Source organism: Haemaphysalis longicornis, unplaced genomic scaffold (genome assembly GCF_048455015.1).
Source record: "Haemaphysalis longicornis isolate Haplotype H1 unplaced genomic scaffold, Haemaphysalis longicornis Haplotype H1 scaffold_1, whole genome shotgun sequence".
NCBI classification, from domain to species: domain Eukaryota; kingdom Metazoa; phylum Arthropoda; class Arachnida; order Ixodida; family Ixodidae; genus Haemaphysalis; species Haemaphysalis longicornis.
The window spans coordinates 315,231,010-315,245,607 of record NW_027526203.1 but is presented as its reverse complement, the minus strand read 5'-3'; the positions used below and the strand labels follow the sequence as shown (position 1 = coordinate 315,245,607).

Here is a 14,598-nt window from a genome sequence, read left to right as displayed (position 1 = left end):
GTGCCATGACGTGACATCTGACTGTAGCGCGTCCAGACTTTCGTGCACCTGCGTAGGTATACTTAATTGCGACAGATGCTCGATTCGAATGCGCAACGCACGCTACTTGCGCGCTTCCATTCTGAGCCTGACGGGGCACGGATATTTTGGTTGGAGAGCACGGGTGGGTCGCTCCTGAAAAGCGGAGATTTCGAAGCGTCTGAAATTTCCGAAGCCTCTCGAGCGAAAGAATACAGAGGCAGCGAGGAAGAGGACGGCTCGTCATCGCTGGTAGGCAACGGCTAGGCACGGCGGAAATATATAGAGCGTCTTGCTTGGCGCCGATCTGACGCGCCCTCCTGTACCTGTTCTTTCTTATCTTTGCTGCTTGCTCTTTCGTCTTTCTTCCGCCTCGTTCGGCTGTCTCTGCTCGCTGTCCCTGTCGCACGCGTTGGCCGGGACGCGTGCGCCCAATGCCTCTCGCCCTGCAACCGCGTTCACTCGTGCAACGGCTCCCACTAATTTTGTTCCTGACAAGGCGAGCATGCGTGCCCCGTGCACGACACAGCTTACTTCAGCGCTCGATCGTAGCTGAGCTACGGCGGCTATGGACACCGCTCCTGGGGATTCTGAGATGAACGTGTCCGAAACAGTGAGCGCGGTTGAATAGCGAGCCGGCGCTCGTCGCTGCCGCTGCGGCCAAGTGCACTTGACACGGGGCCCTTGACAGTGCTCGCGGATAGGGCTTGCGCAACGAACAATGGATGTAAGAGAGCGTGTAAGAAATGGTAAAAAGAGAGGAGGGCTAAACTAAGGGTGGGGAAGTGGAAGGGCCTTGTTGGCCTGACCTCCGCTTAAAGAAACGTGACCCAGATTGGCTCTGGAACTCCGAAAGCGTCATAAAGCGCCCTTTAATCGCCGCAGGGTCAGCACAGTTGCGGTCTGAGCAGCCGAGAGCCGATCCCTCCCGCCGCCGCCGCTGCCGCTGTTTCAGGCAGAAAGGCTGCGACCGCGAACGATCAATTGTTCTGGGCCAAACAATGGCCCGTATGATGGCCGCGCTCCTTCCGGCTGCGCCTCATCTCGGCCCGAGGCGGTCATTATGCGGTTGGGGGAAGTCAATCTTCTCCGCTTCGAAGCGCGCCCCGCGGTTATGGGCGCCCTCAAGTCGCTCATGCGACGCTACACCGCCAAGCCCGCAGAGGTCTGAAAACAGCGGGAAAAAATTGTCGCATGGCATCGCCCCAGATTTCCTCTTTTCCTCATCGCCTCGTTATGGAAACACAGATGTTCATACGAGCTGCAATCAGCTTTAGCGGTTCATCAATGCGCCCTTCGTTGTCGCCGCACAATGCACTTCGCAGCACGATGCACTTTGCGTAAACTCGGTAACGGCGGGTTGTGACACCGTGCGCCCTGAGGCTCCATGCATAAGCTGCGTCAAGCGTGGCGGTGTGTTTAGTGGTGTAGGCTAGAAACGATGAACGGTGGCTGTCTGGGGTTTGGTCAGGCTCCGTCCGATGGATTCTTTGTCCGTTTACCGGGAAATGAGCTCTGGTACCTTACTGAGCAACACCTTAATATCAGTTGAGAGTATGCATACCCTGCATTTGCCGTATTGTACGCTCTTTCCCCGTAACATTTGATCGGGCCTCAGAAAGGGAACGCGCGATGTCGTTTCCAAGCACCTACCGAACATAAATTTCAAAAGCTCTAACAACTTTCCCGGCCTCCTGATAATGCAATCTCTCGATAAAGAAACCATAGTAACCAACAAATCAGTGTTCGTACGTCCAAAGTTCTTCGATGACGTTGTGGGAAAAGGCTGTAAGGCCAGGAAGCACGGGAAGCACTCACACAAAGCAATCGAAAGCGCTTGTTAAGCTAACGAACATTGACTGTCTCTAAATCACCCTCACCTTAGAGAACACTTTACTATTCTCAAGGATTCATCCTTAAAAGTGATGTGATCCACGAAACTGAAACTGCTCTCCTCAAAGGAATGAGTTGCCAAGGAGACACAGCGCATAGTTGCATCACCAGGGCGAGAAGTGAAAGAAATCGAAACAATACGCAGTATAATAACATTCGACCGAAGCAACCGACCAGAATCCATCACGGCAGGCGTCCTCCGCTGCCCTACAAGAACCTGTATCTATAACCCGCGTAGCTGCTTCAGATGTCAGCGACATGGGCACGGTATTAACACAGTGCCGCGGGAAACTAACCTGTGGCATATAATCCAAACCCGAGTTTTCTACTAAAGTCTGCAAGACCATATATGCACCAATTAGGTGGGTGGTCACCAATCGTACCTGCGATGGACCCCAACCAGCGTACTCACTGTGTCACAAACTCGAGCGTACGACGTCTAAAAGTACCTTATAAATTTTTCATTTTACTGTACAGCGCCTAATTCTTCTTGCAGTCGTTCGATTCATTCAGTTCGGTTCCATTCGTCCCGAGACAATGCTGGAGCTTTCTCGAACGAAGAGGCGGTAACACGATCACTCGCCGACTCGCCGGCAAGAAAACAACAAAAATAAAACCTCCGCCGCTCCCGTCTCGTCGAAGCTTCCAGTACTTTCGAGGAGGTGCGCGTGGCCTTGCCAGTGCTAAAGCGCTCTGACTATTCTAGAAGGGAGAAAGAGGGAAGTATGGGCGCGTGGTGCGTTGTGCCCTCCCTCTCCGCACCGGCGCAATTATAAAAAGAGAAGCCGCGCCTAAGCAAAGGAGCTACGTTGGAAGTCGTGATGTGACAACGGCGCCTGCCAGTTTGTGCATCACACCACCGGCGACCCGCACCCTGGAGGACTCCATCGTACTCCCGGGCCTCGAATCACAGTGAACGTCTCGGACGGCGTGGCCTACAGCGAAGCCACGCTTCCCAGGTAGCCGAATCGCCTCCGACAGTGGTGCATCGTCCGGCCCGGTCGGTGAATATTGTGGGACTCTGTCTCTCATATGCATCGAACTGTCCGTTTTTAGATGCGACGCATCTAGGCATGTCCCTCCTGCGTCGTTGTCGCGGCGTCCGTCCGCATCCCTCCTCCGTTGTTCTCTCCCACAGCTGTGTGCAACACTCTCACTCCGGTTCATTAGCATACCACAGCTGGCGCGCTTGTTTGGGCGCGCTTCGCTGCGTAACGCTGCATTAACAACTGCTCCGGCGCGCGCAAGTGCGGGCATGCGCGACGCACACCACCTGCGCATGTGCAACTCTCCCCCGTTCTTCTCTCCGACAGCTGTGTGTAACACTCTCACTCCGTCGCATTAGCATAACAACAACAGCTGCGCGCTTCGCTCCGCTCGCGCCTGCTCCGGTGCGCAAGTGCGCGCATGCGCGACTCTCCTCTGCTGTCTCCTCTTCTTCAGGCGCTGTGAATATAAAGCGGGTAGCGCGTTGCGGCGGTTCAGTCAGCGCTCCCTCTCGTTCGACTCCGCGTGACTGCGCTTGATGACTCCGTGCTTGACTTGATTCTTCCGATGAAGACGTGATGGAAGCGACGGTCCCTTCAGCGAGTGGGCTGGCACAATCCAATACCAGCGTCAGCGCAAACGCTCAAGGCAACGTTACGACCAATTGAACCCCCCGATGCGTCGCATCACATCAGGGTTCCCTCGCGGGAATATGGGCGTAATTTTTTTAGTTAACTGCTCCGCTTCGTAATATTAATTTGTTAACGCTCCTGTTTGTATCATTTTGCCTAATATTGAACGGTTTCTTGATCTAGAGAATTCGATCTAAGTTGTCTGTCACTATCGATTCATTACTTCGTGCTTGTACAGTATTTTGCCTGTATAAATATAAGTATTTGTCCTGTTTTCGTTCAAGGGTCTTACTCATTCTTGCCACTCTGGTCGGCGAAAGCCGCACATCAGACGGCCACCCCCTTCGTCACCTGTGCCCTGTGGATTCGGTGGGGTTTGTTGGCTCGCTTGAGTCGACTCCCCATATCTTCTGACAGTGCACCCTATTTGAGGAAACCGGTGACACACTGTCATGCGTAAAGTTTTAGCAAGCAAAGCTAATCATTAACGTCGGGGTCACTGAGAACATCGCCTTTGCAGAGGCTAGAAAAAAAGGTTCTCCCTGTCCTCCTCTTGCAAGTCGCAAAGGCAGCGGCGTCGGGGTTCGGCCTGTGCCATCCTTGGCGATCGCAGCCGGTGCAGACGCCACTCCTTTGGGGGTGTGCATCGTGAAGATTCAACCTAGTAGGAATCATGCATAAGAGCCTGGCGCCGGCATGAAAGTATCGCCGTCTATGCCGTCACTGCAGGCACAAAAAAAAAAAAAAAAAACATACAGCACTCCCTACCGCGGTAGAAGACCAGCTCAGCGCGTGACTGCACCAAAATCAAATTCGTGGCCTTAACCTGAACATACATCCATAACACATATACACTGTGGTTATAATCTCTGAACCGTAATGGAGCAAAAACAATTCAGTTAAATTGTAGGGGCCTAATAAAATATCTGGGCGATGTTTGCGTAATTCGTCATAAATGTCGATCAGGCATTGTCCGCCTTCAAGAGACACGTTTAAACTCAACACAAACTTTCACGAGCAGTGCGCTGTATTTAGCGTGTGCTCACGCACTGCGTGGCACACAAATGGGCACACAGAAATCCCGCCTTCGCTTGCTCACGAGCCTTGAAGCCGTCGCTGTCAGGGCTATTATTTTTAATAGAACAATAACAGTATGTTTCGTATACTCCCCCTCCACCTGTCTATCGCTTAATTCGCTTAAAATTTAAGTCCTTGGTGGCTTAACTTCCAGAGTCATTTTATATTAATGGCCACTTAAATGCGTGCAACACACATTTGGCTCATGACACAACAATGCCAGCTCACTTCAACAAAACTGTCCTCTTGTTGTCTGCGCTCTACGAAGTCCCACGCAAGTAGTCTTCACCACAGCGCTCCAGAATGACCAATTGAAGTGGCCTAGTGTGCAAATTTGTCAAATGACTGAGCCCAGTACATGATTTGACTGAAAAAAGTGCATGCACGCAGGGAGAACAAGCAGGGCGTGAATGGCGTTTCGCATTGCGCAATTTCCCAGCGCAGACGCCCTTTTCCGCTCAAATTGAATGCTCGGCCACGTCATTCGCTCGATTTGCACAATTGCTCTCTTCAGTTGGTCATTCTGGAGCGCTGTGGTAAGAGTGTAAAGCTTGTCTGTTCAACAAAAAGCAACCGACAGATTACTGGACTGTTACACCTATTCACGCATAAATTCGGCAAATTTGGCAATCGGCTGTGCCGTTCTTCCACCGTCCGTTGAGCAACTGGTGAGCACTAACCTTTACGAAAAGGACCGTTTCCCTGACATCTTAAAATCCCTAGACGAATGCCCTGACGTCGCTGTCAACGGAATATCGCTTTTATGCTTATGTTATTAGCAAGCTAAAGTTATCCCTGTAGGCCTCAGTACATGTCTCTGATGCACGCGCCTAAATCGAAGGCGACAACACATTAACTAAAGTGCACGTGCACATCTTGGTACCTGAAGACAAGACTCGGCATTCGTGCAGGGTATGCGTGCTGGAATCGCATTCTGTAGGATTCAGCAGGGTTCGTGCCCAAGACCCCTCATTAACGTAATTTTATTTTCCTTGGCTTTTATTCCGCTTGCGCTGTCGCCCATTTTGAGGATCATCTTTCGCTCACACCGACGCCGGTTACCGCATTCTCGCGTAATGGGGCATTTAATGCTTTCTCACGGAAACGGGTTGGTTTTTACGAAAGTAAATAACCACTGCGTTGAAAAATGGCATTCAAATGGGGCGACGTGAAAGCAGAACAAAAATAGACGATAAAGAAAAAGACTGAGTCTAGCGCTGTCGTTAAAGGCGCCGAACACAACAAAAGCAAAACTAAGAAAGTCGTTTCCAGCGGCCCTAGAATCTGCTTTCGGCTGGTTTAAACCGCGTGATATGTGATCAACTCGCTCCGGACGCCTAAAAAAAAAAAAAAAAAAAAAAAAAAAAAAAAAAAAAAAAAAAAAAAGGAAAGGCACCACGAAGACGACTCAGCTATAAATGATACGCACTGTATGACAATTTCCTAGCACGACTTTCGTCCCGAATAATACTAGATGCTTCCAAATCTGTTTGCACTGCATCATAGACTGTGCATGGCCGCAGGTTTACGGGCACAGAGGCAGTCAACAAAAGCAGAAGCATTCTCGCAGCAGAGACCCGCCGCGGTGGCTCGGTGGCTAAGGCGTTGCGCTGCTGAGCACGAGGTCGCGGGTTCGATTCCCGGCCGCGGCGGCCGCTTTTCTGATGGAGGCGAAAAACAAAAACGCCCGTGTGTTCGAGATTTCGGCGCACGATGAAGATCTCCAGGTGGTCAAAATTAATCCGGAGCCCTCCACTACGGCGCTCCTCATCGCCTGCGTTGCGTTGGCGCGTTAAACCATACAATCAATCGCTGCAGAGGCGCACGGTAATTTGATTACAGCAAAGCACATCACGCAAACCACAGTACAAACCTTCATTTTTTATAGCCTCTTCAAGCGTGCTATCGTATATAGATTACGGAAAACCACCTAAAACCATGGTTTTAAACCTCTCGTAAGATTTGTCATCTATGTCATTTCTTCAAAAATGAAAGTAATAGTGTGCTGCACCCCTGGATACAGCGGCACTTTTAAAAGTAAACAAAATCGTTGACCGGAATGCCGCTGCGGCTGCATTCAACATTGACATGTACTGCATTCAACAGGTCTCCCTCCCGTGCATAAAACCACTTCGACTCTGCGAACACTGGCAGCAACAATGGGTGCACAAGCACACAAGGGACTACATTTCCCTGAGCGACAACTAAATAGATACAGACAAGCGAAGTGGCTCCACTGAAGTATTCATGTTCCGGCTGCGAGTAGGCCACAGTCACGCTACGCATTCGCTCCTTTTAAACGGCGCACAGCCGCCAAGAGGCGACAAGTGGGTACAACGCCTTGGGGCCTTCAAAATATTTTGGCTTTCGTGAGAGGCATTTTCCAGCACTTTACACTGGCACGATACCAATACGTAATTTTTAAGCTAACAAACGCTTCATTGCAAGTACGCCGTTTAACCTACCCAGGGGGCATTGGATTTTTTTATACTTATGCCATGCCGCGTTAACCTCGAGGCCATTGGGAATGAGGGTCTCATGAGTGTTCTTTTGTCTGCGCCGTAACCCTCACTGCCTTGAGTTCGATCAGTGGGCGTGTTTTCAGGCTTCTGGTACCTTAGCACCTTACTATCGGGATTATAATTTATCGTTATGACCATCTATACATTTCATTTAGATCGAGGGCCCTATGAACTCCTATATAACCACTTGTAAGCACAGCACATTCATGTCATTCATTTTTTAGCCGCGTATATGCAATTGCCAGACCTAACAGTAAGGTACTCACAGTTCTACTGCTACTACACTCAAAGCTCGTTCATTCGAACGCGAAGGGGACCATAAAATTGTTCGAATCAAGCGGAGTTCGAATTAGCGGGCGGGCGCTAGAATGAATGGATATCGCGCCACACTGCCCGGGCAGAACACAACGAAGCCACCTCTGGACTCGTTATCGCCAATTAGGCGCTACTAAACGTTTGTTGCGCACGCCCCGTGATCGCAGGCCCAAACCAACGAAAGAGGCACAAAGAGTACCGGCAACGGAAGCGCCGTTGCAGCGAAATAAGCTATCGCAGCAGCGTAGCTAGCGCGCGCTACGCTCTTTTTCTTCTGTTTCGTTGTGTTGCATGTCTAGTAAATTTGGTTTGTTTGCGATTTTCAACACATTTTAATCACTCTGGGCCGACGTCTTCTGCGAGGAGCGATGGAAACCAAGGGATTTCAGTTCGAAATAGCCGCTCTGGATACCGCCGAGTTCGAATTATCGGGAGTTTCCCCCCATTGAAATATACAGGGCTGTGCCGGGACCAGGGCGCCAGTTCGAATTAACTGCAAGTTCGAATTAACCAAGTTCAAATTAACGGGCGTTTACTGTAGTACGTTCCTCGTCACTGCGTGATGAATGATTGAGCATTGCTTTGCGTATCAGTGCGTATCGGTCTGCGTATGGGTGTTCCCTGAGACGTTCGTTCACGCACCTTCCACTTTGTCCCGTATACGCTTTCCCACACACCAGTGGTACTTTGTATACCCCGCGCATTTGACAATCAGCAAATTTTTGCCTGTGTCCGATACGGAGGCAATCGCTCGTTGGCTCGTTGGCTGTGTTTCGGTCACAGCCAACGAGCAATTTCAGAACACGCACATCTTGGCGCGCGCTAAAGACAAGATCACACGCGAGATCATGGAATCCTGTCACATAATAACCGAACCGGACGGGTGCGTTAGCATACCGTCAATCCTGCTGTCTCATAATGAACGAAACTTAATTAAAAATGGCAGCATCTCCACTCCGTGGTTGATGGCGAGGGTGCGGAGTACGGGGACTCGAAAAGACATCCAAGTTGCGTCCCGAGTGACATCCGATTTGCGCCCCGACCGTCATTCGATTTGAGCCGTGAGTTGCACCTTGATTATTCCCTAAATGAAACTGCAACTCACGAATTTCGCTTGATTTTCGCTTGATGGTGGCGTGCGCACGGATGGACGCGGACTGACATTGGGAGTTCCTAACGTACTCCGCACCGTTACAGGCGAGGGAGTAAGCCGTTTGACTCTCGGTATACTAACTCACGATAGTAGCCCAATGGGTAAGACGACTGACACTAACTCTGTCTGGTCTACCAGACACAGGCTAGAATCCTGCAGTGCCTGTGGGATTTTTGCGATTGAAAATGCTATGCGCACGGACGCGGACGGATATTGTGCGGTCCTATGGTACTCCGCACCCAAAACAGAGCCGCCAGCATGAAAAAGATTGCATCCTGCACGCCGTCATTCCCACATGCCTACTGCCAGTGTTCGCATTTACCGTCTAAGTATATATATCATCTTCGCCTTAATGGTCTTATCGGTTCTTTTCGGTGTTTTTCCGCGCAAGCGCAATATCGCGCCCTTTGATATATACTTTATGTGTTCCTCGTCTACTACAATAATGAACAGATGCAAGTTTGCGCTTTGTCCCCGTCCCCTTGTCGTCCAATTTGTCGTAGTGAACCCAGTAAACCTTTTCCACGCCAAGAATAGCGCTAGTAGCGGCGATTACAAGAAGTACAGCTGGGGGCTCTTTCGACCACGGTTACTGCCCTGGTGCCGTTTTGCTGTATGGCTAATCACGGAGCACGCAAATGGTGACAGCCTACGAGGCTCCGTTGCAGGGGCGCAGCCAGGGGGTGGGGGGCAGCGGTGCGGTGTCAGAACACCCCCGAAATGTTCTGATCGTGGCATCTCCCCTCCTTCCCGCTTTTTTTCATCCATGCTATTTACACACTGTATCAATATATTAGTTTGTAAAAACAAAAATAAAAATGACAAAGAAGAAAAGAAAACTGACTGAGTGATTATTTGGGGCAGGCTTTCTTTTTAGTGTTTTTTTACCAGCGGCGTATAACACCCCCCGAAAAATATTTCTGGCTACGCCACTGCTCCGTTGGCATCGTATCGCGCTATACTTTTTTAACTTAATGCTCCAAGCTCGCTCTTTGCGTGCGCTGCTGACAAATTTTTATACGTTCGCAACGCCAGTGACAGGCCGTCTGATGACTCAGCAATTTAGCAGCGGCCACCGCATATCAGGCACAATCTGTCGGGAGTTGGGCCCTGGGTGCCAACCGCGTAAGTCATCAGCCGCGACTCAGATAACACCGAGCCCCCAAAAGTAATGGCAGCAAAAACGCCCGTGTGTACGAGATTTCGGCGCACGTTAAAGATCCTCAGGTGGTCAAAATTAATCCGGAGCCCTCCACTACGGCGCGCCTCATTGCCTGCGTTGCGTCGGTGCGTTAAACCCTACAATCAATCAATCAATCAATCAAAAGTAATGGCGGCGCCTCTAAGCGCATGGGCAGATAAAACACTTCAAGATGAAGCCGTAACAACTAGCCCGATTCTACGTCCTTTTGAGCTTTATGTCGAACCGAACGCTGCTGATGAGTGCCGCTCGGTGTTTCGCGTTGCGCGTAATCTTTTCTCGAGTCGGGCTGCGGGAGGTCTGCTGGGTAGTGGCGCGCAGGGCCACGTTGTAGATGCTTTAGAACCCATAGCGGTACAGTATCAAAAGCGTAGCAGCCAATGGGAGGCCTAGGAGCCGTTTTGCTGCCACAGACTCTGGACGCAGGCTTTTTCGTCCAGTGAGTCACATAACGCTCTGGCTTTAAAAAAATTCTCCTCTTACTGTGAACTCCATAAGCCAAGTCCAAAGAGAATAACTGCTACGTGGCACATTATTAATTGTCTCGGGAAGGACGTCTTTGAAGGATGAATTGCATTTTGGTGCGTATCTTATTATTTATTGTGCAGAGTATACATTAAAGATTATCCAGTGCACAAAATAAATGCCAGTCAAATATGCGCACAGTTTACGACATATTCGCTGTGGGCTAATTTCACTCGCCGGAGAAACGAGATCGATATTCTCATCGTCTGGTGAGAGACCATGTGACAGCGGCTTAGTGTATACATTAAATGAGAATAGAGTGAGGTTGGTACAGCGAAGCTTGAAAATGTGCACCGCGAGGAAGGCCTACGATCATTTGTCTCCGTTCTGTGCGCCGGTAGTGCTCGTATGACGTCCCTGACGATTAATATGTGCTTCGCTCCGTACTTGTTTAAATCCCCTAAAAGCTTCTGGACGTTCAAAAAACACTACCCACGAAACAAAAGGCAATAATTTTAAGTCCACTGACGCATTGACGGCCGAACATATAATAAGCGCAGGCACCTGTTTTCTCAGAGAAAAACAATGAACGCGTATAAATGTTTCCGAGCAATAAACTATGGAACGCGGCTTGAGTGAAACGTCATTAATTAATTAGTGCCAGATCGTGCACGCAGATCCGGAGGGCTGCCTCAGTTCCCCAAGCTTCCGGTGTTTTCTTCCTGTTAATTTAGTATTTCTGGGCTTCCAATCTAGAAATGCTGTTTTGAAAGCGGCCGTTTCCTGCCTCCTTTCACCGGTATTGAATTCCTGCTCAAGACAGCCGCCTAGTTTGGCAGTGTCGCAATGCAACGAGCGCCGCACGAATGGCGGCCTGGAACATCGTTTAGACGTGTTCGCGTCTTCGAGATGCATGGGAAGGCCCATCAATGGAACTGCGCCTTAGATGCCGGCGGCTGTTTCAACACCGGCTCGTTTAGAATCGGGAGTCAGACGTTTGTTCCCTGCTGACCTCAGTCAACCTCGCGTCTTTTATTGGGAAATGCGACTGCGGCAATACCAGTGGAGCGGTGGTGCTGTTTAGGGATTGGTCAGCGCTCGACAAAGGGCGGCCCATCGCAGACGGACATAGTGTGCGCCCACGTGGCCGATTTCTTTTCACGGCCCGCTAAGAACGGGTCAGCTCCTCGAAATTCTGGGGCTCGCAACGCTGCGGGCTCCTCGGTGGCCCCTCGTCCTCTGGGCGGGCCTATCGCGCGCCAGGTGTCAGACGCTGGCAAAATACACGAATGCCGAGAGCGGTGTACGAGTATCGACGCGGCTCAGCCGCGGCCTGGCGAAAGCGACGCAGGGTAAATTGCAGTCTGTATCGGTGCCTTTGGGAGATAGCTTTTTGTCGCGGCCACGTGCACGAAAAACCGCGATGCTCTCCCCTCGTCCTTGCGCGCAATTCTTTTTTTCTCCTCCTCGCCGAGCGCTTTGTGCAGTCGCGGCTGCTTATCGGCTCAGCGTCCCGTGGTTCACTGGAGCGCCCAACGCTGCAGCAACGGCCGTTCCTCTCAGTTGCGGGTCCAGCCTGTCTTCCTTCGCTCCCTGTCGGCCCAAATTAGCCGGAATGCGCGTATGCGCGCCCCTGAATTGGCCTATGCGCGCCTATCGACTCGGCCGGTCGCCTCGACTTCCTTTCTTCTCCGGCTGCTCTTGCGCCTCTCGTCGGTGCATCGCTCGCAGTTGTCAGCCTTCCCGGGAGAAATCATGGCTGGGCCTCTGCCGGCTCGATATCCGACCCTAGAATGCGGCCCTCCCGGGCCTCGGAGATTAGCCTGCAGCGGAGCTCCGACGAATGCATAGCGTTGTGGCAAGCGCTTTGAATATCAAAAGAAATACGCCCCCCCCCCCCTCCCTTTATATAACGCCCTGCAGACATTGAAGAAGTCTCTCTCTCTCTCTCTCTGTCTCTCTCTCTCTCTCTCTCTCTCTCTCTCTCTCTCTCTCTCTCTCTCTCTCTCTCTCTCTCTCTCTCTTTTTTTTTTTTTTTTTTTTTTTTTTTTTTTTTTTTTTTACAGTGGCCGGTGTATCGGGCATGTTGCACGGGGCAAGTCTCGTATCCACCCAAAACAAACGCAGTAGCCTGTAAAGGGTGCTCCACTGCACACAGGTTGTTCTTGCGACGTGGTAAATTTCGTTATTACTGCGTCAGCTGTATTGGGCTGTGGCGGTGGTGTCAGAGAGATGGGGAAAGAAGGGGTGAGAAGGGAAAGTGCGTGTTGCCCTTGGGAGCCCGTATGTAGCGAAAACGGACGGGGCGAATGCGCTTATCGCAGGTGGCCTTGGTGCCGGGAAAGGGCGAATGCAGCGGATGCGCAAATGATGGCTTCCCTCTCGCTCTCAAAATCCTGGCGACTGGGACGGCCAGTCGCGTGAACCCTGGGTAGGATCTGAGCGCGCCGCGTTGTCATCTGCTCATTCTTGCCTTCGGAGCAAGTGGACGTCGTTTCGGCGAAACATTGGCGCTTCACGGTGAAATCAATTTCGCCACGCATTGGCATATTAAAGCAAAGCGTGGAATCAATCACAACGCAATATCATGGAAATGTCGCCCTAGCGACGCTTGTATTCCGAACACGTCGCGTGATCGTCAGAAATGCCTTTGCTTCCCACTATAACCTTTAGTACACACAAAAACGAATTTACCGTACAGGGATCGCAACGATCGAAGGAAAAGTTTTCCATCACGGGTTTCTTATAGCTTCATGCGTAGTGAGTGTTTTCCACTGGTACCTCCATATCGTTTCTACCGGTATTTCCACATAGGTTGAATTATAGTTCAAATGTCTTCTCGACTTGGGGTTGATCCGGCGGTATTTTTCGGCTTTCTTTCAGTCGGTAGTAAGCGCCCCGCGTACACAAGAACATTGTCTTCCCCATCCCGAGTGCGACTGCAATAGTGCAGCTTCTGCGTTATCGCTGCGACTGTGGATGGACTCTGCCATGGATAAACTGAATTTTCGGATCAGGCGGTTAGGCTCACAGTATAGTCATTAACAAAATGAAACACAAATTGCTTTCTGGTTTCCGAACGGCTACATCATTGCAGGTTCGTGGTTTTTGTTTTCCAGCATACAATGTGACTGATTTTCGCTTACTTTTGTGTGATGGCGGATGTGTGTGGTGGACAATTGTTTGTGGGTATAGTTAAATAAATATTCCCAATCGTTCAAGAGGCGATATATATATATATATATATATATATATATATATATATATATATATATATATATATATATATATATATATAGGGTTTGTAAATGTGGGGCTCGTTAGAATATACAGGAAGAAATGCCGGCAGTCTACAACACCAAAGAAGGCATAGGGGAATGGTTAGAATATTTTTTACCGTTAGTGACGTTACATTATTATTTATTATTATTAATTACGTGAGAAAGAAAGAAAGAAAAACACGCGCCCAGAGTGGGGACCGAACCCACGCCTTTCGATTAGATCTCGAATGCCTTACCAATTCGGCTATCTGGGCGACTGTGTTCCGCTTCACTTTCTGGGGTATTTATATATACTACAACTGTATCTGACGCTTGAGGATGGTAGCCAGCGCCACTCAGACTACACGGGGAGAAAGGGACCTTCTTTTCAACCCCCGGGGCGTGACGCGAACGTCTACAGCCTGTCATAAGTGGGTAACTGGCGAGAAACCCTCTTATGCTACCTTGGCATCAAGGCTGCAAGAACCGAGGCCCTCGCTAAGCTTTCGCATGATAATAGGGTTTGTAAATGAGGGGCTCGTTAGAAAATACAGGAAGAAATGCCGGCAGTCTACAACACCAAAGAAGGCATAGGGGAATGGTTAGAATATTTTTTACCGTTAGTGACGTTACATTATTATTTATTATTAATTACGTGAGAAAGAAAGAAAGAAAAACACGCGCGTGTTTTTCTTTCTTTCTTTCTCACGTAATTAATAATAATAAATAATAATGTAACGTCACTAACGGTAAAAAATATTCTAACCATTCCCCTATGCCTTCTTTGGTGTTGTAGACTGCCGGCATTTCTTCCTGTATATATATATATATATATATATATATATATATATATATAGCCTGGAAGCATAAAAACTCATACAGAGCGCGAGAAAGTAATGTAAGCAGAGACCGAGACACACGAGAAAAAAATAAAAAAAGTAAAAGTATTGACGTTTCAGGGAGAGGACTTCCTTTGGAGGGTGCCATAAGTAGCGAGCGATGCATAACTTTTCTCCCCTGCGTTCTTGCTGTAAGTGAGGATAACATTGCAAAATTTGTATGGCGGTGCAAGGGG

General features: G+C 49.8%; 1 protein-coding gene across 2 annotated transcripts in view; it reads left to right on the top strand.

Moving 5' to 3' along the window:
* LOC144150782 (GTPase-activating Rap/Ran-GAP domain-like protein 3) overlaps window positions 1-14,598 on the top strand; it is a 751,818-nt gene that overhangs the window by 605,089 nt on the left and 132,131 nt on the right. The gene's annotated exons all lie outside the window — the stretch shown is intronic.